This window comes from Dendrobates tinctorius, unplaced genomic scaffold (assembly GCF_039654945.1).
Source record: "Dendrobates tinctorius isolate UK_male_01 unplaced genomic scaffold, ASM3965494v1 ptg000196l, whole genome shotgun sequence".
NCBI lineage: Eukaryota > Metazoa > Chordata > Amphibia > Anura > Dendrobatidae > Dendrobates > Dendrobates tinctorius.
This window is the reverse complement of record NW_027361863.1, coordinates 10,718,993-10,745,000: the sequence shown is the minus strand read 5'-3', so window position 1 is coordinate 10,745,000 and position 26,008 is coordinate 10,718,993.

Below are 26,008 nucleotides of genomic sequence, written 5' to 3'. Positions count from 1 at the left end.
TCTGGAGGGGACAGAGAAATCTAGAGAGGACGGAAGTATCTGGAGGAGACAGAGAATTCTAGAGGAGACAGAAGTATCTGAAGAGGACAGAGAAATCTAGAGAGGACAGAAGCATCTAAAGAGGACAGAGAAATTTAGAGAGATATTAGTATCTGGAGAGCAGAGAAGTGTCAGGATTGAAGAAAAGCCATCAACAGAACTTGCCTTTGGCCGAGAACTCGTGCATCCCATGTGTTTGGCTAAAGAATTTCAAATTCCCATTACATTCTTCTTCTGCTTTAGATGAAATGGATCCATTAACACCACTATGAAGAAAGAAGGCTTGTTCGTTCTGGACTTTTTGAGTCCCTAAGTGCTACTGTGGAAGTTGCTGCTAATGGTGTTTTTTAGGTTTCAGTCTTTTCTGTAAATTACCTGTGCGGATGGTCGGATGCTGTAAGACCTTTTCTTAAATCCATGCCGATAGACTTTTCACCGTTGAGCTATCGCCTGTACGTTAAGGTTCATCTGCTGCATGAACAAAAGTTTCATTTTAGGCCTCCATAAACTATATAAAATTTACAGAAAACTTACTTTTTCGCCACAATGCTGCTAATGTCACCATAAAAAAAGCAAAAAATGCCCAAACTGCAAAAACAGTTGAGAAAATGTCTTGTTTAAGTTTTGTTCGTTTTTAACAACCAAATCAATGTAAAACAATTTCTGATTAGTGTTCGGTAAATAAAAGCAAATTGCTGATGGAGCTCAGGTAATGAGCTTTTAGGAGATAATATCAGAGCTGTAATAAGAGTTTTATATGTACAGAGGGTTGTATAAAATGTCATCTACAGGCCTGCCATCTGGAGGAAGATGTCAGTACTGCAGCTACTCTATGATCAGCCATCACGTGCCAAATATTGCACAAATCCTCCATGTGACACCTCAACAGCTCCGATCTAGGGAGACAAGGACTCGGCATGACCTCTGTGTCCTGTGATATCCAGCACTTTGGTTTTTGGTCTGTCCAATTATTAGATAGGTGGTGTAATGACCCATCCACATGATGACAGGACCCAAGGCTTACCAGAAGAAAGTATCTCCATCACACTGCCTCCGCCGGCTTGTCTTCTTCACATCCTGGTACCGTCTGTTCCCCAGATAAGTGATGCACACTTCCCTCTCCCTAACCACTTACATGCTACGGTCTGTATTGGCTGTGACATGTAAGGGGATGGAAACGGCTGGGAGCAGAGATATAAGGGGAACAAGTCCGTTCATGACATTTTTTCCTCCTAAATCTTCCCTCATCACCAGTGAGTGTTATTATAGAGAAGTGTAAGGAACCTCAGCAACTCAGCCACGAAGTGGAGACCCCGTTACGTTACTGAGCGGGGGGTCGAGTGCTGAGGAGCAGACGGCAGAAAAGTCTCCACCGCTCTGCTGACTCCATTATTGCAGAGTCCAGACCTCCTCTGGTATAAGATCAGCACAAACACTGCGCCCTCACCGGGAGCTTCATGGCCGAGCAGCTGCATGCAGCCGTACATCACCAAGCACAATGCCGAGTGTCGGATGGAGTGGGGTAAAGCCGCCACCACTGGACCCTGGAGGAGACGTGTTCTGTGCAGTGACGGATCGCACTTCTCTATCTGCGTCTGATGGAGGAGTCTGGGTTTGGTGATTCCAGGAGGACGTTACCCCCTGACTGCATTGTGCCCCCTGCACAGATGGTGGAGGAGGATAATGCTATGGGCTGTTACTAGGGTTTGGCCTTAACTCTTAGTTCCATGGCAGGGAAATCTTAATGACATTGTGGACAATAGTATCTTCCATCTTTGTGGGAACAGTTTGGTGTTCTCCCTTTTCTGTTCCCCATGACTGTGCCCAATGCTCAAGCTCCATACCGACATGGAGGGGGAACATGAGCGGCCGCACAGAGCCCGGACCTCAGCCCCATCCAACACCTTTGGGATGAACTAGAGCAGTCAGAGGACGGGAGCGGCTAGGCTCTGGGTGCAGGTGACGTCTGAGGTCTGGCATCGAGGCTTTGGACCATCCGCAGACATTACTGTCCTTGTGTAGCAGTATAGTTGATGTGCACTACTCATGATTGGACTCTGATCGGAGGAGTGGCCTATCTGATTAGAGGCAGCGCTGCACAGCGTATTTTAAAGGCACAGAAAATGTAAAAAATTGGATTTCCAACAAGTGAATATAGCCATGTTATTACCGAACATATCCCAAACTCTAAAAATATTATTACTGCGCTGCACCATAAATTTTCCCTAGTTTGTGCACATTTTTGTGCCGCCTCCAGCACTGGAACATCAACTTTATTCCCCTGGAGTGAAACAAACAAAACCTGATATTAATCCCGTCGGCGGCATCTGTAAACATTGGCGTACCGTGTAAGAACTGCTGACGGTGCTGCCCGTGCACATGGTTAATGGTGTGCACGGGGTGACCTTGTCTGTTTGCTGTTGTTTATGAGGGGAAGTTGGTAATGTGACTGCACGCATGGACGGGCTCCGCGATGCTCCGGGAATCTGTCAGATCTGATAACAATATCGGAATAAAACGCTATTATTATTATTCAGCTCTGACGTCCGATATTTAACCATTAATGCTGCAAGTCTGACCCCGATCGTCCTCTGTCGAGAGGGGATTCCTACAAAACAAGGGAATATCCGCTGCCACCTGTCCAGAGGGTGATGGATCTTGGGCGGCCGACGCTCTGGATAGTAATGTCGGTCTCCCATCATTTCCTTACTTGGATCGGGCACAAGAAACGCCGCAGCTGCTCAATTGCGAACACTATGGTTCCCATTCTTACCACGTTAGACCATCATGGAACTGACATTAACAGCGACGGTCGGCTCCTCTCGCCTGCACATCAGGGAGTATGCGATCCTATAACTTTGTATCCCCACATACCCGCTGGGACGTGCACGTGATTCATAGGTATCATCAACTTGTCCTATACTAATAAATCTTGTTCTTTCCCTGGTGGTCCTGGGCAGTAAGTGTTTATTGGGGTTGCCCAGTGCCGCTAACATCCTCAGCAGGAGGTGGGCAGCGCCAGTCATGTGTGTCGGGACTCGTGCACTATCGGCAAGTAGCTCACGTCCACATCAGTAAGTGATCAATGCCGAAAACAATGTGTCCCCACTCCCCACATCCCTGCTAGGAGGCACACATGATTGGCAGGTCTCCTGCACGTGTGCTATTCCAAGGATAAGGACAAGCGCTTGAGAACTGCTGATCATGCAGTGTCCTGGCAAGTATGTGCGGATGTCACCGGCACTGCTCACGTCCTGATGCGGAAATGAGTGCCACCAAATAACCCTTTAAACCGCGTACTGCTCTAGACCACCAAGAATACAGACACTAACCCCTTAGGTTGTGTTCCCACATTGTATTTTTTATGAGTTTTTTCCGCAGGCAAAACCTGCTCTCTTGGCAGTAAGAAAATTGCTTCAAAAAAGCAGGTATTGCTTCATTTTTGCTGCGTTTATTTCCTGCGTTTTTGTCAGGGTACATTTGTTTCTTGTGCATGCTGATACATTTTAGTGTAAATTTACAGAGTCTTACCCTTCTGCTGACACACCGGGATTAGAGCAGCTGTGACTTCAAAGCTTCCAGGGCCGACTACCCCACCTGTGGCACGCACACAGAGAGGAGGTAACAACAAACTTAGGAAACTGACAGTCCATTGAGGCACGTGGCCAGGCGACCAGAGGGTTACAACCTGGCTTCTCCAAACGTCTCCATGGGGCTCAGGTGACCGGTGGATCCAAATCCTGGCTTTCCCAAACATATCCTTGAGTTCACTGATTGTCAATGGAGCAGATCTGTATTCTTTTTTCTGGGGCTGTGGTCCCCTAAGCTGACATCCTGTAGAATGTCAAATCTGTGTCCCTCGTGATGGAACCATGATGTCCAGGCTGCTTTCCGATAGTGTTCCTGGCTGTAGTTTTGTAAAGAGTCTCTGGTTCTCCTTGTAGAATGATAGAAATCCTTTTTTATATCCACATCTGTGATTCAGATCATCATCCACAGGTCAGGGGAGGAGATGGGATGAGTTTAACTCTCATTGTTTGGGCATTTAATCAATTTGCATAGTTTTTCCTCCTCGGTTTTGCAAGTCAACAAGCTACAGGGTCCCACACAATGGTCAATCAACATATTACCAAACATCGATTGTTCGATGACCCAGCATCATTGTCCTGCAAGGATAGCAGACAATAAGCTGTAGGAGCTGATATAAGAAGCAGACATCAGGAATTCAAAAGTATCAAGAATCAACTTTAAGACTCATATGACAACAGTTTATGGTTCTATATTGACCAACTGAAAAAAGAACCATGGATAATTAAGATTAAATGCGGTGTCTTCACATAAGGAATTGCACAAAATACTGAGGACAAAAAAACAAGCGGTGTGCATGAGATTTCTGAAATCAAATTACTTTGCTGGTACTATAAAATGCAACTGAAAATTTGCATTAAAAAAAACGCTAATAAAACACAAGGTGTGAACATAGCCTTACTGCTATAGACCATAAGAGATATAGACATTAACTGCTTACTACTCTAGATAACCAGGAAAACAGACAATAACCCCTTGCATCTCTAAACCCCCAGGAATATAGACATTAACCCCTTACTGCTCTAGACCACCATGGATATAGACATGAACCCCTTACTGCTCTAAACCACCAGGGATAGAGTCGTTATCCCCTCATCTTTCTAGACCACCAGGGATACTAACATAAACCCCTTACTGTTCTAGACTACCAAGGATACAGACATTAACCTCTTGCCATTCTAGACCACCAGGCATACTAACAATCCATTACTGCTCTAGACAACCTAGAATACTAACATAAACCTCTTACTGCTGCAGACCACCATGGATTTCGACATTAACCCCATACCACTCTAGACCACCAGGGACATAAACTTAATCACCTTATTGCAGTAGATAATCAGGTATACAAACTTTAGCCTATTATCACTCTAGACTATCAGGGTTAAAGACATTAATCCATTACTGCTCTAGGCCACCAGGAAAACGGACATTAGTCCCTTACTGATCTAGCCCACTAGGAATACTTACATTAATCCCTTACTTCTCTAGACCACCAGGAATACTGACATTAATCCCTAACTGCTCTGGATCACCAGGAATACTGAAGTTAATTCCTTACTGCCCTAGACCACCAGGAATACTGACATTAATCCCTCACTGCTCTGGATCACCAGGAATACTGACATTAATCCCTTACTGCTCTAGACCACCAGGAACACTGACATTAATCTTACTGCTCTAGACCACCAGGAATACTGACATTAATCCATTACTGCTCTAGACCACCAGGAATACGGACATTAATCTTACTGCTGTAGACCACCAGGAATACTGGCATTAATCCCCTACAGCTCTGGACCACCAGGAATACGGACATTAATCCCCTACTGCTCTAGACCACCAGGAATACTGACATGAATCCCTTACTGCTCTAGACCACCAGGAATACTGACATTAATCCCTTAATGCTCTAGACCACCAGGAATGCTGACATTAATCCCTTACTGTTCTAGACCAAAAGGAATACTGACATTAATCCCTTACTGCTCTAGACCACCAGGAACACTGACATTAATCTTACTGCTCTAGACCACCAGGAATACTGACATTAATCCATTACTGCTCTAGACCACCAGGAATACTGACATTAATCCATTACTGCTCTAGACCACCAAGAATACTGACATTAATCCATTACTGCTCTAGACCACCAGGAATGCTGACATTAATCCCTTACTGTTCTAGACCAAAAGGAATACTGACATTAATCCCCTACTGCTCTAGACCACCAGGAATACTGCCATTAATCCATTACTGCTCTAGACCACCAGGAATACTGACATTAATCCATTACTGCTCTAGACCACCAGGAATGCTGACATTAATCCCTTACTGTTCTAGACCAAAAGGAATACTGACATTAATCCCTTACTGCTCTAGACCACCAGGAACACTGACATTAATCTTACTGCTCTAGACCACCAGGAATACTGACATTAATCCATTACTGCTCTAGACCACCAGGAATACTGACATTAATCCATTACTGCTCTAGACCACCAAGAATACTGACATTAATCCATTACTGCTCTAGACCACCAGGAATGCTGACATTAATCCCTTACTGTTCTAGACCAAAAGGAATACTGACATTAATCCCCTACTGCTCTAGACCACCAGGAATACTGACATTAATCCATTACTGCTCTAGACCACCAGGAATACTGACATTAATCCATTACTGCTCTAGACCACCAGGAATGCTGACATTAATCCCTTACTGTTCTAGACCAAAAGGAATACTGACATTAATCCCCTACTGCTCTAGACCACCAGGAATACTGACATTAATCCCTTACTGCTCTAGACCACCAGGAATACTGACATTAATCTTACTGCTCTAGACCACCAGGAATACTGACATTAATCCATTACTGCTCTTGACCACCAGGAATACTGACATTAATCCCTTACTGCTCTAGACCACCAGGAATACTGACATTAATCCATTACTGCTCTAGACCACCAGGAATACTGACATTAATCCCTTACTGCTCTAGACCACCAGGAATACTGACTTAATCCCCTACTGCTCTAGACCACCAGGAATACTGACATTAATCCCTTACTGCTCTAGACCACCAGGAATACTGACATTAATCTTACTGCTCTAGACCACCAGGAATACTGACATTAATCCATTACTGCTCTTGACCACCAGGAATACTGACATTAATCCATTACTGCTCTAGACCACCAGGAATACTGACATTAATCCCTTACTGCTCTAGACCACCAGGAATACTGACTTAATCCCCTACTGCTCTAGACCACCAGGAATACTGACGTTAATCCCCTACTGCTCTAGCCCACTAGGAATACTGACATTAATCCCTTACTGCTCTAGACCACCAGGAATACTGACATTAATCCCCTACTGCTCTAGCCCACTAGGAATACTGACATTAATCCCCTACTGCTCTAGACCACCAGGAATACTGACATTAATCCCCTACTGCTCTAGCCCACTAGGAATACTGACATTAATCCCTTACTGCTCTAGACCACCAGGAATACTGACTTAATCCCCTACTTCTCTAGACCACCAGGAATACTGACTTAATCCCCTACTGCTCTAGACCACCAGGAATACTGACATTAATGCATTACTGCTCTATACCAACAGGAATACTGACATTAATCCCCTACTGCTATAGACCACCAGGAATACTGACATAAGCCTCTTACTACCATAATCAAAATGTGGATCCCACCTCGCAATAACAGTGTTACAAATGTAATGTACAGTAACTAGAAATAATGAAATACAGCAGAAATCTCATCCCCGAGTATGCCTGGACCCTTACAGAGGGCAACCCACCCCATTGTCTCTCTCTGCTACATCAGAGTGTCTATGGCATTTAGTATCTTACCCGTTTTGCTGTAATATACAGCAGATTTTTTGCTTGGAAAATCTAGATGGAGAATCTGCAGCATATCTGCAATGTGTGATTATAAAGTGATTTTCCCACCATAGAAAGTGATTGCAGACACTTTCTGATCAATGGGTTCCCACTGGCTCTGGACAGGGGCGCAGCCACTACTGTATATGGGAAATCTGTTGGGCATCCCCTTCATTTTCAGGTCAGAAGGGGTCCCTTTATGTGGTGGAAAAATCCCCTTTAAGAAAGTAATAAAACCATTCCACCCACTAAATCAATATCTTCCAGCTGTTAGGAAATCTCCAGCTCCCATTATTGACAATTTTCACAAATTTTACCATAGACTATAAGGCTTTGTGCCCACGTTCAGGAATTTTCGCTTTTTTTCACTTTTTTTTAACGTTTTTCCCCTGCAAAAACGCTTAAATAACGCATACATTAAGCATCCCATTATTAGAATGCATTCCGCAATTTTTGTGCCCATGCTGCGTTTTTTTTCCGCAAGAAAAACACATCGCGGAAAAAAAGGCAGCATGTTCATTATTTTTGCAGAAAATCTGCGGATTTGCCACTATGTTCATTGTATTAGGATGCTCCGGAAAAAAAAACGTGAAAAATCCACAAAAAAAGTGAAAAAAACTAGCAAAAAAAGCCAAAAAAGCACAAAAAAAAAATGCGGATTTCCTGTGAAGGAGTCCGGTTTTGCTCAGGAAAATTCTGCTTACGTGGACACATAGCCTTAACGTCCCAAACACGATGGGTCTCCAAGATGAGATGCATCAGACGTCTCACATTTCATACAGAAACAACATGATTCATGAGAGGTGGCGACAATATCCAGACACTAATCACCAGCAGTGTCCTATGTAAGCACAATGAGTCAGACACAAGGACATGGATGTTCCCGGGACTCCACATAAGATTGTGACACGCGGCAATCAATATGCATCTAATGGACACATGGCACAGAATGACAATGGGCTGAGTCCTGTGCAATCAGAAGACACACATGGGTGAGGGGTCTGCAAATAGAGGAAGACTCAGACCGGTCATGTCATGAGAAGACCCAGAAAACCACCAAGGAGCATGGCGAGAAAGAAGGGGTACACTTTTGCATCAATTTCTAGTTTTGTTTTCTTGCTGCACCTTGGGGGATAGTCACAATCAGCAAGCACATGGTTTTCTGCAAGTCTCAATCAGATGAAGGAGACCGCCACCAACATTTTTTCAACCAGTCTTCCACTTATGACTATTAACCTATTACTTAGATCAATCACGTACGCTCATCTGCAGGAGCGACCTGCCAAAACAAGCACTGTTATGTCCCCGAAATGGGCAAGAGTAGTGCATGCTGCCATTTTTATCACACGGACACATAGACAAACATTGGGCAGAGTGCCGTTCATTGCGCACCGTGACCAAAAATACAGGTGGCTGGCTGAACGTAGCCTAAACTTTGCCCATCGCAATGGTGGCACAATTTAGAGACAAATACTGTATAACAGCCATTGGATAATATGGGTGGACAGAGTTTTGCCTGCGTGGCCAATCACAGATATGGTCTCACCCAGTTAGAGCTGAACACTTGTTCTATCTCCCCATTTATTTTTTAGTGGCATTTGCAACAGTGTCAAGCCATGGCAACTTGATGGATGAACGTTCTGAATGAAGATCGAACTTGTAATAACCTAGATAGGTCCACCAGGGTCTTCTCCACCGTTATCTTAATAGTATGAAGCCATCGAGTTGCTGGTCTTCCTCTGCGCTTTGTTCCTTCCATTATTCCGACCATGATGTCCTTCTCCAGTGATTTTTCTCTTCGTATGATGAGTCCAAAGTAGGCAAGTCGTAGCTTGGCGATCCTTGCTTCTAGTGACATGTCTGGCTTAATTTCTTCCAAGATTGATTTCTTTGTTCTTCTTGCCGTCCATGGTATTGATGGTATTTGCCCCTCTCAAACATACCAAAACTCGCAAAATCAACAGACAGCCCTGGCACACCAGTCTGACCAAAGAACTGAGGCGGGCTTCCAGGGCTGCTGAGCGGAGATGGAAAAAATCCCACTCCAATGTGGACTTCATCACATTCAAACAGTCCCTCACTACTTTCAAGGCCACACTCACTGCAGCAAAACAAACCTACTTCTCATCTCTCATATCCTCCCTGTCTCACAACCCTAAACAGTTATTCAACACTTTCAATTCTCTCCTCCGCCCCCCAGCACCTCCTCCCAATCCACTAATCTCAGCTGAAGACTTTGCCTCATTTTTCAAGGAGAAGATTGATAACATCAGAGACAGTTTTGGTCAACAACCCCCAGTGCCCTTCCTCCTACCTGCCCTGCCCTCCTCCCCCAAAACCAACTTCTCCACCATTACAGAAGATCGACTCTCCACTCTACTCTCAAGATCACATCTCACTACCTGTGCACTTGACCCGATCCCATACCACTTCATCCCAAACCTCACCACAGTCTTCATCCCAACCCTAACCCATCTCTTCAACCTATCACTAACAACTGGTGTTTTCCCCTCAAGCTATAAACATGCCTCAATCACACCTATCCTCAAAAAGCCCTCTCTTGACCCATCCTCTGTATCTAGCTATCGCCCTATATCACTTCTCCCTATGCCTCAAAACTACTGGATCAACACGTCCATCTTAAACTATCCTCCCACCTCTCTTCTTGCTCCCTCCTTGACCACTTGCAATCCGGCTTCCGGCCACACCACTCCACTGAAACTGCCCTAACTAAGGTTACCAATGACCTACTAGCCGCCAAGGCCAAGCGACACTACTCTGTCCTCCTCCTCCTGGACCTGTCCTCTGCCTTTGACACAGTGGACCATTCCCTATTACTACAGACCCTCTCATCTCCTGGTATCACAGACTTGTCCCTATCTTAGATTGCGTCATACCTAGCAGACCGGACATTCAGCATCTCCCATTCGCACACCACCTCCTCACCGCGCCCCCTATCTGTCAGAGTCCCGCAAGGTTCAGTCCTAGGGCCCCTGCTCTTCTCCATTTACACCTTCGGCCTCGGACAGCTCATAGAATCTCATGGCTTTCAGCATCATCTCTATGCTGATGACACACAGATCTACATCTCTGGACCAGATATCACCTCCCTACTAAACAGAATCCCTTCATGTCTGTCTGCTATTTCATCCTTCTTCTCCGCTAGATTTCTAAAACTTAATATGGACAAAACAGAATTAATCATCTTTCGCCCATCTCACGTGACCCCCCCAACAGACCTATCCATTAAAGTAAACGGCTGCCCACTCTCTCCAGTCCCACAAGCTCGCTGCCTCGGGGTTATCCTTGACACTGATCTCTCCTTCAAACCACATATCCAAGCCCTTTCCGCTTCCTGTCAACTTCAACTCAAAATTATTTCACGGATCCGTACATTCCTCAACCAAGAATCTGCAAAAACCCTAGTCCATGCCCTCATCATCTCCCGCCTTGACTACTGCAACCTCCTGCTCTTTGGCCTCCCTTCTAACACTCTCGCACCCCTCCAATCTATTCTTAACTCTGCCGCCTGACTAATCCACCTGTCCCCCCGCTATTCCCCGGCCTCTCCCCTCTGTCAATCCCTGCACTGGCTCCCCATTACCCGAAGACTCCAGTTCAAAACCCTAACCATGACATACAAAGCCATCCACAACCTGAGTCCTCCGTACATCTGTGACCTAGTCTCCCGGTACTTACCTGCACGAAACCTCCGATCCTCACAAGATCTCCTTCTGTACTCCCCTCTTATCTCCTCTTCCCACAATCGCTTACAAGATTTCTCCCGCGCATCCCCTCTACTCTGAAACTCTCTACCACAACATATCAGACTCTCGCCTACCATGGAAACCTTCAAAAAGAACCTGAAGACCGACCTCTTCCGACAAGCCTACAACTTGCAGTTACAATCGATCCACCAAACCACTGCACGACCAGCTCTACCCTCACCTACTGTATCCTCACCCATCCCGTTGTAGAATGTGAGCCCTTGCAGGCAGGGTCCTCTCTCATCCTGTACCAGTCGTTACTTGTATTGTTTAAGATTACTGTACTTGTATGTATTATGTATACCCCTCCTCACATGTGAAGCGCCATGGAATAAATGGTGCTATAATAATAATAAATAATAACACCACATTTCAAAGCCGTACCTTCATCGCCAATGAAATGTTCCTGGATGTGAAGACCTTGTCCAGTGACTCCATTGCTGATTTGCCCATAGTTATTCTCCTATTGACTTCCGGCGTCGTCGCTGCATCTTGACTTGTCATTGATCCGAGTAGTTTGAAGGCCTCTAAAACTTCCAGTTTGACGCCGTCCATCTCAAATGTGTCCCCGTCGTACCTGGCAGTAGACACTATCTTTGTCTTCTTTGTGTTGCGTAGCAGGCCAATGTTCGAGCTTTCCATCTTGACACTATAATAAGTCTTTCATTCCATCAATGCTTGTTGCTACTATCAATGTTGTATCGTCTGCGTATTTAAGACTGTTGATGATTCGACCAGCAATTTTTATCTCCCCGTAGACATGTCAATTTCAAAAGGGTAGCGAGAGAGAGAGAGACGCGGAAGCACAAGAAAGGGTTAGACATGATGGAGACTGGTTTTGAGGAGGCGGACTGGTTTATGCTGGCTGGTTTAGGGACACTTTTGATGGAAAGTTAAGAATCTGTCACCAGATTATCCCTATATTGAACACATAATACAGACATTTTAGAATTTATGAGACTGATGCTCTTATTAAAAATCCATATCAGAATGGCTGTATACATCTGGCTATAGAATGAAAAAAGTTCACGTTAAAGTAATAATGTATTTATTATTAATTCATTCAGCCTCCATCCACCCAACCTGACTGACAGGTACAGTGTGAGATCTCAGCAGGGAGGAGGGACACTGAGGAGCTGTCAATCAGGCTACATGGGTGGAGATTCAGCAGCCGAAGGCAGGAGGAACCCTGAGATGTCAATCACGTTGGGTGGACGAAGACCGAGTTTAAGCTTTCAATCAGTATTATGCATCCGTCCTGACATGGATTCTCATGGATCTCTCATTACGTCTATGAGATCTATTTAATAATGTTTGTAGTTTGTATCATGAAATCTGGTGGCAGATCCGCTTTAAAGCTCAACTGATTTGCCAATTGGATTGTCCACTGGGTATTACGATAGCAGCACAGTGGATGAGATTTTCCAAAATGTTGCATCGTAAATGGAATAGCGCGGCAGATTTGACATCTGCAATCTGTCCATGCATCTTGCGATTCTTCACCATTATGTACCACTGTGCCCCTTACATAGGAAGGCTCCCGAGTGCCTTCTACAAAGTAAAATTACCTTAGAAAATATTAAAGTCCTCTATGAGTGCCCTAGACAGTAACAATGCCCAATGTATGCCTTGGATGGTTACAATACCTTGAGTGCCCCTGTTATGTAATAATGCTTAAGTGCCCACTTAACATTTAATATTGTCCCTTAAAAAGTAATAATGTCCCCTTTGAGACCCCTTAGCAATTAATAATATCTAAAGAATAATAGCATCACATAGTATACAAAGGTTCACACACTTGCAAGTTTCCTCACCCCAGATGAAGCAGTTGGGCTAAATGGCGAAACGCTCACCCGGTTTGTGTATATTGTATTCTATACTAATGTGCTGCTTAGGTTTATTAATAATAATAATAATCTTTATTTTTATATAGCGCTAACATATTCCGCAGCGCTTTACAGTTTGCACACATTATTATCGCTGTCCCCGATGGAGCTCACAATCTAAATTCCCTATCAGTATGTCTTTGGAGTGTGGAAGGAAACCGGAGAAGCTGGAGGAAACCCACGCAAACACGGGGAGAACATACAAACTCCTTGCAGGAGTCCTTGTCCTTGGTGGGATTCGAACCCAGGACTCCAGCGCTGCAATCTTATACAAGGCAATCAGACAAAAAAGAGTTTTATGAAAAAAAAAAAAGTTAAACACTTTATTAAACAATCAAAAGTTAAACACATGCAATTAGAAAAGAGCGACAACCAGACACCTATTCCTAAGTGACCTATGTACGATACATAATATCATGTGAACAGTATAGATCTCAAATGAAAGGAAAGGTTTGACATATTGCTAGTTTATTGTTAATACTTAATCCAAGGAAGAATTCTGCATCACGTCGGCTGCAATCAGCAAAAATGAAATATAAGAAGCAGGATGTGGATTTCATTGTCTGATTTGTCGCTCCGGTTCATCCCCAGCATCGATCATGAACTTATGTCTGTCTCACAGTATTTATGTCATGTCTATATCGCCACCTCGTGGAGACAGGACTACATTGTCGTGCACTCGGGAGCAAAACTTCCCAGACTGTTTGCAATGTTGAAGATTTTGGTTGATTTCACATCTGGATTTGACTGAAACATAAGAACTTGCTGTAAATGTTTCCTAACCCCCTTCCTGCAGTGAACCGTCGGCATGCAGCACCGGAATCGCTGCTATAAAGTGCTCCGCCTAAAACACTTACATTACATTACATTTACATCTGCAGTGAAAACTCCACACAAAATCCACATGGAACCTGACTCTCACTGGAGATTATATATCTGCATCCTGCCAATGCACACTGCAGATATTCACCATGGATTTAACCGTTCGCAAAGTAGAAGATAAAATTTAATGGCAAATCTGCAGACAAATTTGAGACAAAATTTCTCTGTTAGGCTGGGGTCACACTTGCAAGAAACTCGCACGAGTCTCGCGTCTCAATACCCGGCACTGCCGCCGACACTCGGACCGGACCGCTCAACTGCATAGAAATACATGCAGCCCCATTCTCCAGTCCCGGGTGCCGGTGGCAGTGCCGAGTATTGAGACGCGAGACTCGTGCGAGTTTCACGCAAGTGTGACCCCGACCTTAGTGGGGGAGGACATAAAGGAATCAGAGGCTTTTCCATGAGCGGGTGGGGGAAGTAGGACTCACAGGCTTTCTCTATGAGTGGGCGAATGAAGCAGGACTCACAGGCTTTCTCTGTGACTGGGTAAATGAAGTTGGACTCACAGGCTTTCTCTGTGAGTGGGCGAATGTAAGCAGGACAGGAAGCAGAGCAAGGGTTAACAAATTTAACAGTTTTAATCTAACAGGGGGTTAACTCCTCGCAGGGGGATAAATTGTTAAATGAGGGTTAAAGGGAATCTGTCACCCATATTTAGTGATATCATGTAAAGATATCACCCAATTGTGCGTCCCATAAGGATTCTGTTAGGGCTCTTGACTCCCCCCGACCCTGCACCTTTGAGAAATAAATAACTTTTTTATCTTGTTGTAGATGTATGGAAATCGCTGCTGTCCGATCCGATGGGCGGGGCTTAGTCGCCTTCTCCCCCCCTCGGCTTGCTGCACGTAATCTTCATCTGTGAATATCACAGATAACGTTGGTTTCCGCTCTTGCGCATTGTAAAGACCCCCGGCGCCTGCGCAGTATGCTTTGCCCAACTGTGGGCGAAGCATATAATCGCTACTGCGCATGCGCCGGTATTTTCCAGTGCAGTCTGTGCCCCGGAAGTCTTCACATGCAGGACACACTTCCGGGGCATAGACCGTGCTGGAAATCATTTTTTTATGTTTTGGCCCTTTTATACAATATAAACTATTTTATAAAAAAAAGAATTATTTTTGCATCTCTTTATTCTAAGAGCTATAACTTTTTTATTTTTCCGGTGATGGAGCTGTATGGGGGCTAGATTTTTGAGGGACAAGAAGACGTTTTCAGCGGTACCACGTTTATTTATATCCGTCTTTTTAATCGCATGTTATTCCTCTTTTTGTTTGGCGGTATGATGATAAAGCATTGTTTTTTTGCCTTTTTTTTTAATGGTGTTCACTAAAGGGGTTTAACTAGTGGAACAGTTTTATAGGTCGGGTCGTTGCAGACGCGGCGATACTAAATATGTGTACTTTTATTGTTTGGATTTTTTTATTTAACCCCTTAGCGACCGCCGATACGCCTTTTAACGGCGGTAATTAAGGGTACATAGCGCCCCCCAGTGTCTGATTTTCTACTGGGTCTCAGCTGCCAGGGCTAGCCAAGACCCCAGAGAACATGAATCAGTCGGTTTTTACCGACCCTGCTTTTGCGATCGCCGTTATTAACCCTATAACGGCGACCGCAAAAAAAAGCCGCGATTATGCATTAAATTTCTCTTTCCTCTGATGTGACCGCACATCAGAGGAGATAGAAATAGGGTCCCCGATCCCCCCCGGTACCTCTCCGTGGTCCTGTGCCCCCTCCTGGTGGTCCCGCGCCCCGCCGGTGTTCTCCGATGGGCGCCGCCATCTTGAAAATGCCGGGTGCATGCGCAGTGCGCCCGCCGGGAATCTGCCGGCTCCGGCTGGCAGATTCCATTCATTATTTTGATCACTATGATAAATGATCATAGTGATCAAAATAAAAAAATTAGTACATAACCCCCCCGTTTATCACCCCCTTATATAGGCAAGCATAATGAAATAAAGAAAATATTTTTTTTTCAGTTTTCCATTAGGGTTAGGGCTAGGGCTAGGGTTAGGGTTAGGGTTGGGCTAGGGTTAGGGTTGGGCTAGGGTTAGGGCTAGGGTTAGGGTTGGGCTAGGGTTAGGGTTGGGCTAGGGTTAGGGTTGGGCTAGGGTTAGGGCTAGGGTTAGGGCTAGGGTTAGAATTAGACTTAGGGCAAACTAGGATTAGGGTTAGAATTAGGGATTAGGGTTGGGATTAGGGTTAGGGTTTGGGATTGGGGTTAGGGGTGTGTTGAGGTTAGGGTTGGAACAATAATTGAGGGGTTTACACTATTTACCAACTTTGGGGGTCTAAAAATTGTGGTCTAAAAAATCACTTTTGTGGAAATAAAAAAGAATTTTTATTTTCACGGCTCTGCGTTTATAAACTTCTGTGAAGCGCTTGGGGGTTCAAAGTGCTCACCACACATCTAGATAAGTTCCTTGGGGGGTCTAATTTCCAAAATGGGGTCACTTGTGGGGGGTTTCCACTGTTTAGGTACATCAGGGGCTCTGCAAATGCAACATGATGCCCGCAGACCATTCCATCAAAGTCTGCATTCCAAAATGGCACTCCTTCCCTTCCGAGTTCTCCCATGCGCCCAAACAGTGGTTCCCCCCACAAATGGGGTATCGGCGTACTCAGGACAAATCGCACAACAACTGTGGGGATATGAATTCTCCTGTTACCCTAGTAAAAATAAAAATTTGGGGGCGAAAAGATCATTTTTGTGGAAAAAAAATGGATTTTTTATTTTCACGGCTCTACGTTATAAACTTCTGTGAAGCACTTGAAGGTTCAAAGTGCTCACCACACATCTAGATAAGTTCCTTAATGGATCTAGTTTCCAAAATGGGGTCACTTGTTGGAGTTTTCCACTGTTTAGGCACATTAAGGGCTCTCTGAACGCAACATGGTATCCGATCTCAATTCTGTGTTGAAAAAGTCAAACGGCGCTCCATCCCTTGTGAGCTCTGCCGTGTGCTGAAAAAGTGGTTTACCCCCACATATGGGGTATTGGCGCATTCAGGATAAATTGTACAACAAATTTTGTGGTTGATTTTCTCTTTTAACACTTGTGAAAATAAAAAAAATTGGTTCTGAAGTAAATTTTTAGCAAAAAAAGTTAAATGTTAATTTTTTCCTTCCATATTGCTTTAGTTCCTGTGAAGCACTTAAAGGGTTAATAAACTTCTTGAATGTGGTTTTGAGCACCTTGAGGGGTCTAGTTTTCAGAATGGTGCCACTTTTTGGTATTTTCTGCCATGTACACCCCTCAAAATGACTTTAAATATGATATGGTCCCTTAAAAAAAATGGTTTTGTAAATTTTGTTGTAAAAATGAGAAATCGTTGGTCAACTTTTAACCCTTATAACTTCCTAACAAAAAAAAATTTTGCTTCCAAAATTGTGGTGATGTAAAGTAGACATGTGGGAAATGTTATTTATTAAGAAATTTTTGTGACACATCTCTCTGATTTAAGGGCATAAAAATGTAAAGTTTTAAAATTGCAAAATTTTCAAAATTTTCGCCATATTTCCGTTTTTTTCATAAATAAACACAAGACTTATCGAAGAAATTTTACCACTATCCTGAAGTACAATATGTCTCGAAAAAACAATCTCAGAATCAGCAGGATCCATTAAAGCGTTCCAGAGTTATAACCTCATAAAGGGACAGTGGTCAGAATTGTAAAAATTGGCCTGGTCATTAAGCTGCAAACTGGCACTGTCGCTAAAGGATTAAATATTTATTCATTGATGGAATAAATATTGATTTTTTATTATTATTTTAAATATTTTTACAATTATTAAAAAAATAATAATAATTTAATTCTAACTTTTACACTGTGTCCCACTATGGCACACTCATTTTGTGCAGGCTAATCGCTTCTATAGCATGCAGATCTGCATGCTATATAAGCTGTCAGCGCTGCAGCTTCTATAACACTAACCAGAGCGACTTCCTGACATGCACTGCGCATGACAGGAAGTCTCTTAGCTCTGGAGACTCTGATGTCATCATCACGACATTGGGTCTCCATGGCAGCGATCGGGACCCCGATGGGCAAAGGAAGCAGGACTCACAGGCTTTCTCTATGAGTTGTCGAGGGAAGCAGGACTCACAGGCTTTTCTTATGAGCTATGAGTGGACTCACAGGCTTTTCTTATGAGCTATGAGTGGACTCACAGGCTTTCTTTATGAGTGGGAGTGGAAGCAGGATTCACAGGCTCTCTATTAATGGATGGAGAAGCAGGACTCACAGGCTTTCTCTATTTGTGGATGGAGAAGCAGGAATCACAGGCTTTCTCTATGAGTGGGTGAGTGAAGCAGGACTCACAGGCTTTCTCTATGAGTGGGCGAACGAAGCAGGAGTCACTGGATTTCTCTATGAGTGGGCGAAGGAAGCAGGACTCACTGGATTTCTATGATGGGTGAAGGAAGCAGGACTCACAGGCTTTCTCTATGAGTTGTTGAGGGAAGCAGGTGTAGAAGTTGCAGGCACGCGGGATGCAGTCATGAGACGGGAGCCGGAGTGAGCTTAGAATGCAACCTTTATATATATATATGGGCTATCTCAAGTAACTAGTAAGCTAACAACAGTTATCCTTGCAGGGATCCAAACAATAATACACAGGTAAACACGGCAATAACTACCCGGTCGGTACCGGTAACTATGAGGCCGCGGTATGGCCGGCTACGGGTCCAAGAACTAAGATTGATCAACTACAATGTGTCTCTTATCTTCCTCTGGCGTCCGGCGGAGTGGCGGTCGGTGTCTATTCGGCGTCTCTGCCGCTGGGCCCAGCCGACGAAGAGTTGACGTAAGCTTCTGGCGTTCCTACGCCCAGGTGGAGCAAGGGCACAAAAGGCCCCTGAAGAGTTCCTCTGCATTGTGCCTCCTGGCGGTGGCGGGATGGCAGTGGCTGGGGCCCTGGACTTGTAGGCCGCATCTGCAGGCTGGAGTCGGGCAGTGACGGCCACGGACAGCGGCAGGCAGGCCGCGACCGTGGGCTGAAGTCGGGCAGCGGCGGCCGCAGGTGGCAGCGGGCAGGCCACAACTGCGGGCTGGACTCGGGCAGTGACGGCCGCGGACGGCGGCAGACGGGCCGCGACCGCGGGTTGAAGTGACGGGGGTGGGAGTGCGGTCGGCGTCCCTTTGCTAGGCTGCTTGATGTTGTCTCCTCCCTGACTGTGGTGAGTCCCCCCCTCCAATCTCTCTGGTCGTCACTCATTCCTTCTGGCTCTTTGGCGCCACCTAGGCTTCCTGCTCCTTCTCTCCCGCACTGCCGAGTGCCCCCTGCTGGTGTTCTCAGTTCCTTTTATACCTGCTCGGCCCCCACTCCTTCTAGAACTGTCCCTGGTCCGTCCTCTAATTATGTCCCCCGGAAACAGTTTCCCTAGGAACCTTGGTGACCGTCTCCTTCTCTATGAGTGGGTGAGGGAAGCAGGACTCCCAGGCTTTCTCTATTAGTGGATGGAGAAGCAGGATTCACAGGTTTTCTCTATGAGTGGCTGAAGCAGGACTCACAGGCTTTATGAGAGGGTGGGGAGAATTAGGCTTTCTATCCGAGTGTTTGCAGCATTTACAAGACTTTTTACCTAAAAGCTCTGAATACATTGGTAGACAGCTACATAACCCTGAGCTCCCCCTCTCTCCTGCGTTGCCCCCAGATGTTCATTGATCTAAATAAGTAAATACTTCATGATGGAGAGACCTCAAGTAAGAAAAGAGTAATGAGCTGCTTCCATATTCCAGTACATTATGACAGCAGAGAGCGGCCATGTACAGTCACCGAACCAGGAGGAAGCATTCATTACAGTTGTTACAAGCCGCCGTTGGCAATATGCACTGTGTGACCAGCCGGCCCAGAAAATGGGAAACATTTGTGCCAGTGTTAGTAGTAATAAATATTATGGGGCCATTCTGTGATCTATGTTCTGTTGAGTAAAACAATATCGGTGAAAAAACGCTGAAAGAACCGGCATGCGGCAGATGTGAATTTTAAGGGATTCAGAAAGAGAATTGGAGGGATCCAATGGCTGGATAGTCTTAAGGACAAAAATGTCCAGGAAGGATGGGAAATCTTGAAAAATGAAATTCTCAAAGCACAATTGTTAACAATTTCCGAAAAGAGGGAAGAATAGGAAGCATTTAAGGAAACCAGCATGGATGAACACAGAACTTAAGCACATGCTAAAAAGGAAGAAAGAAATGTTTAAAAAATGGAAAGAGGGAGGCATATCTAAAGAAGAATATAATGCTGTCTGCAGAACTTGCAGGGCACAAATCATATTAACTAAAGCTGACAATGAATTGAGGCTTGTAAGAGACGTCAAAAGCAATAATAAAGGATTTTGGGGATATGTCAAAAGTAAAACAAAAGTCAAAGATGCTATAGGATTTTTAAAGGATGAAAATGATGAAATGGTAAGACAGGATGTTGAGAAGGCCGAACTTTTAAATTCCTATTTTTCATCTGTTTTCTCTCAGAAAGGAAATGTAACATCAACTGTTCTTCACTGTCCTATTAAGGGAATAGAAGAATCCAGGATATCTTTAAACAGAAAGATAGCGAGGAGACACTTAGCTAACCGAAATGAATTCAAGTCTCCAGGTCTAGATGAATTACACCCCAGAGTACTGAAGGAGATAGCAGAAGAAATTTTTGAACCCCTCTCCATGATCTTTGAAAATTCTTGGAGAACAGGAGAAGTCCCAGAAGACTGGAGAAGAGCAAATGTTGTTCCTATCTTCAAAAAGGGGAAGAAGGTGGACCCAGACAACTATAGGTCGGTGAGTCTGACTTCTATACCAGGAAAGATTTTTGAACAAACTATTAAACAACATGTATGTACGTACCTGGATAAGAATGAAGTGATTAAAAGAGTCAGCATGGGTTTGTAACTAATAAGTCATGTCAGACTAGCTTAATTTCCATCTATGACAGAATCACTGATTGGGTGGATCAGGGAAATGCTGTAGATATAGTATATCTTGACTTCAGCAAAGCATTTGACAAAGTATCTCACACAATCCTTATTGAAAAAATGGCTAAGTATGGAATGGACAGGGCAACTGTTTTGTGGATTCATAACTGGCTTAGTGATCGGACCCAAAGAGTGGTCGTAAACGGCTGCACATCCAGTTGGAAGAATGTCTCAAGTGGGGTATCACAGGGCTTTGTCCTGGGCCCTGTATTGTTCAACATCTTTATCAACGATTTAGATGAAGGAATTGAGGGTAAACTAATTAAATTTGCTGATGACAGAAAGCTAGGAGGGATAGCTAATACTAGAGAAGGGAGAGAGAGAGGATTCAAAAAGATATAAATAAACTGGAGCAGTGGGCAGCAATGAACAGAATGGTTTTTAACAGGGAAAAGTGCAAAGTACTACATCTGGGCAATAAAAATGAAAAAAGCATATACAGAATGGGAGGAATAGGGCTAAGCAACAGCACATATGAAAAAGACTTGGGTATACTAATAGATCACAGACTGAATATGAGTCAACAGTGTGATGCAGCAGCAAAAAAGGCAAATGCAATTCTAGGATGTATTAACCGAAGCATACAGTCTAGATCACGTGAAGTCATTATTGCCATCTACTCCTCTTTGGTCAGACCTCATCTGGAATACTGTGTCCAGTTTTGGGCGCCACATTTTAAAAAAGACATCAACAAACTGGAGCAAGTTCAGAAAAGAGCGACCAGAATGGTGACCGGTCTGCAAACCCTGTCTTATGAGGAAAGGTTTCAGGATTTGGGAATGTTTAGCTTGCAGAAGAGAAGACTGAGAGGAGACTTAATAGCTGTCTACAAATATCTCAAGGGCTGTCACATTGTAGAAGGATCATCTTTATTCTCATTTGCACAAGGAAAGACTAGAAGCAATGGGATGAAACTGAATGGGAGGAGACACAGATTAGATATTAGAAAATTTTTTTTGACATTTAGAGTGATCAATGAGTGGAACAGGCTGCCACGAGAGGTGGTGAGTTCTCCTTCAATGGAAGTCTTCAAACAGAGGCTGGACAGACATCTGTCTGGGATGATTTAGCGAATCCTGTTTTGAGAAGGGGGTTGGACCAGATGGCCCAGGAGGTCCCTTCCAACTCTACGATTCTATGGATCTGCACTAAATCTGCAAGTCACAAATATGTAATGTGTGCACAAGACATCAGGATTCTCCTTCACTTTTCTGGCATCAGGAATCCTTTCAGGTTTTGTGACAATTCCACATTACAAAAACGCGATGTGTGCACACAGACTTAGGTGCAAACACTGATAGAAAGACAAAATATAGGCAAGTCACCTGACCTATGGACTCTATATCTCCAAGGTAGAGTTATGTAAACGGAGGGTATTGCCCCAATTAGCAAACATGCTGTGCAGAAAATGTGCAGCTAATCACATTAAGGCCGGGGTCACACATGCGAGAAACTCGCACGAGTATCGCACGTCAATACTTGGCACTGCCACCGGCACTCGGGAGTGGAGCGTGCGGCTGCATAGAAATACATGCAGCCGCACGCTCCGCTCTAGAGTGCCGGCGACAGTGCCGGGTATTGACGTGCGAGACTCATCCAAGTTTCTCGCATGTGTGATCCCGGCTTAAAAGCCAAACTACAGAAAAAAAAATCTGCCGATAAAACAGTCCTGCTGTGTAAATTTTCAATTGACAAAAGTCACCTTATGCTGTGGATTTTCACCTCGATTTCACCCTGCATTGTGCAGCATTTGCAGCCTCTCAAGTGTGATCTCGGCCTTTGCTACATTTCTCTTTTCCAGAGCCTATTACTACCAGTATCGTGGAAGCCACCTATATTTCCATTAACAGATGACAGACCTGAGTGGGGACTTACTTTTTTTGTGGATTGAGTTGAAGCTTTTATTAGGAACATTTTACATAATGTTTGGGATCACATTTATCCGGCGCTCTACGCTGAGCACTTACTTTGAGGTTTCCATCTAAATCTCCAAGGGATCCATTCACTATAATGAGGCAGCAGAGTTATTCTGGACTCTGTCTGGCCTCTGTTCAGTGGTGTCCTTTTCAGAAGTGCATAAAACTGTGGCTGACGGCACTCACAAGACCCAGATCACAAGACCTATGGCGTCCACAGTGCCTCCATCTGCCTCATAACAAGGAATTTTCCGCCAGGTGTTCTGTCTGAATCATGTATTTCAGAGATTTACATGGAAACCCTGGTGTAAGTGCTCAGTGCAGAGTGCAGGATAAATGTGTGCCGAGCCTTACTGTGATCTATGGGAGGCAGAATGAAAAATCAAAAGCAGGTGACGTATTGGTTTTATTTATTTTTTACACCGTTTCTCATGCGGTATAAGTGCTTAGGTGACTTTATTCTTCGGGTCGGTGCAATTGCATCGATATCAGGTTTATATTGGGTTTTTATGTTTGGCTGCTGTCACACACTAAAAGACGCTTTTTATTGCGAAAACTAAGTTTTGCATCACCATATTTTGAGAGCTATAATTTTTACATATTTCGGCCCACAGAGTCATGTTGTGGCTTGTTTTTTTGTAGGACGAGCTGACGATTTTATTGGCACCATTTTCGGGCACATGACATTTTTTGATCGCTTTCTATTCCAATTTTTGTGAGACAGAATGAACAAAAACCTGCAATTGAGGAATTGCTTTTTGATTTTTGTTTTTTTACCGTTCTGCGTGTGATAAAATTGGTAAGACCGCTTTATTCTTCGGAACAGTATGATTACAGCGATACCTCATTTACATTTTTTATGTTTTGGCTCTTTTACACAATAAAAACTATTTTATAGAAAAATAATTGTTTTTGCATCGCTTAATTTTGAGCGCTATAACTTTTTTATTTTTCTGCTGACGGAGCTGTATGGCAGCGTATTTTTTGCGGGACAAGATGATGTTTTCAGTGGTACCATTTCTATTTACATCCTTTTTTTATTGCGTTTTATTGCACTTTTTGTTTGGTGGTATGATGATAATGCATTGCTTTTTGCTCCTGTTTTTAAAGTGTTCTTTGAAGGGGTTAACTATTGGGGTGGTTTTATAGGTTGGGTCGTTACGGACGCGGCGATACCAAATAGGTGTACTTTTATTGTTTGGATTTTTTTATTTAAATATTTATTCTTTGATGGAATAAATATTGATTTTTTATTATTTTATTTTAAATATATTTACATAAATGTATTCATTGGAAAAATATTTATTTTTCTTTATTTAGGTATTTTTTAAACAATATTTTTACACTTTGTAAAAAAAATTTTTTTAAACTTTTTACATTGTCCCAGGATGGGACATTACTATATTACATCAGATCACTTATCTGACACTGCACTGCAGAGTATCAGATCAGGATCTGAGAGGCAGTGAAGGAGGCGTCTCAGGTCCTGCTCTCAGCAGGAGCTCACAAGCCACCTTCCCTGCAGGATCCGGAAAGACCCCGCCGCCGTCTTGGAGTCGGGGGTCTCCATGAAGACCATCAAGACAACGCATCGTGTTGTCCTGATGGAAGTGTAACAAGGGGGGAACCGGGGTGGTAGTTATGGCCGGGTCACTTAAAGTTACTGTCCACAAAAAGAGTCCACTGAGCCAACAGTCATCAAGCACCCCGGCTCTCTTGTACATAAAAACGGTCAGGATGGATGTAGCTCACACAATTTACCTTTTCTTTCCCCCAGCCAAGGAAGTCCAGGCAATTAAAGTCCAGGATCCAGCTGCGGTCCAACAGGGAATAAACTTTAATAAAACGGTAATGAACACAAGGGGTACAACACTGGCTTCCTGCTCTTTCCCTGGCACTTTCCACGGCCGCACCCACTACAGCCACGGTTGCCGAAATCGAGCAGCAGTCGACTCGCTGGGATCTGGACGCTTTAGCCCCTTCAGCAGGGGCCTTTCCGAAGTCCTGGGGCTGTGTTGTGGTCCTTAAGTCTTTAGTCCGGGGAAGCAGATTCTGTTCCTACCTGGGATCTGGCAATGCCCCGGCTGTTCCTATACATCCGCCCAGTGCCAACGTGCCCGGGCTACTGACCGGGAGCAGCAGCTCCTTTCTGCTGCTTGCCCAGCCCACAAAATTAACTAGTTCCTTTCCCTAAGTTAACATACCTTACTGATACACACATTGCACAATACAGATATAAGGAACAATACAAACACAGCACTTGCGTTACATTACATAAAGTGAATACAACAGCAGACACATATTAACATACACGACAGCAATGAACAGCACAGTAGTTAATTCAACAAAGTTCCCCGGGTCGACACATAGGAGAGAAAGAGGTTCCTACCACCTCCTTACAGAAGCGTGCAAGGAGCCCCCTCCCTGCGCGATGCCCCTCTATGTCGCTGTTACTACTGACAGTGGCATCAAGGGGCTAAATGCCCGCGATCGATGCTAGCAACGATTGTGAGTGCTTCTGCGGGGTGTCACCTCCCGCAGAGCAGTGCTAATATGGTGAAAGTCGGGAAGGGGTTAAAGTGCGGGAGGGGCAATCACTTTTTCATACAGCGCCATGTAGGTTTGGATTTCTTTTTCCCTTAATAATAAAGACCTTCATTTATAAACTGCATTTTGTGGTTACTTGTGTTATCTTTGTCTAATATTTGTATTTTTTTCTGATCGGAAACATTTAAGTGTGAGAAACATGAAAAAGAATAAGAAATCAGGAAGGGGGCAAATACTTTTTCACACAACTGTATAATATACAGAAAGCCAACAGAAAAATGGTGAAGTCACATCTTTTATCGTCTTTTTTTGGCCTAAGGCTTTACAGCGTGTTTTTTATGCAAGTTAAAAGCTGCTTTTTAGAGTAGCAGCAAAAGCTATGAGATTTTAGAAATCTCATGTACAAGATTGTTTTTTTCTTTTCCTGACTGAGTTGCATTTTTGAAAACTGCAGCATGTCAATTCTTTCAGTGTTTTTCACCATTGAAAGCAATGAGAAAAA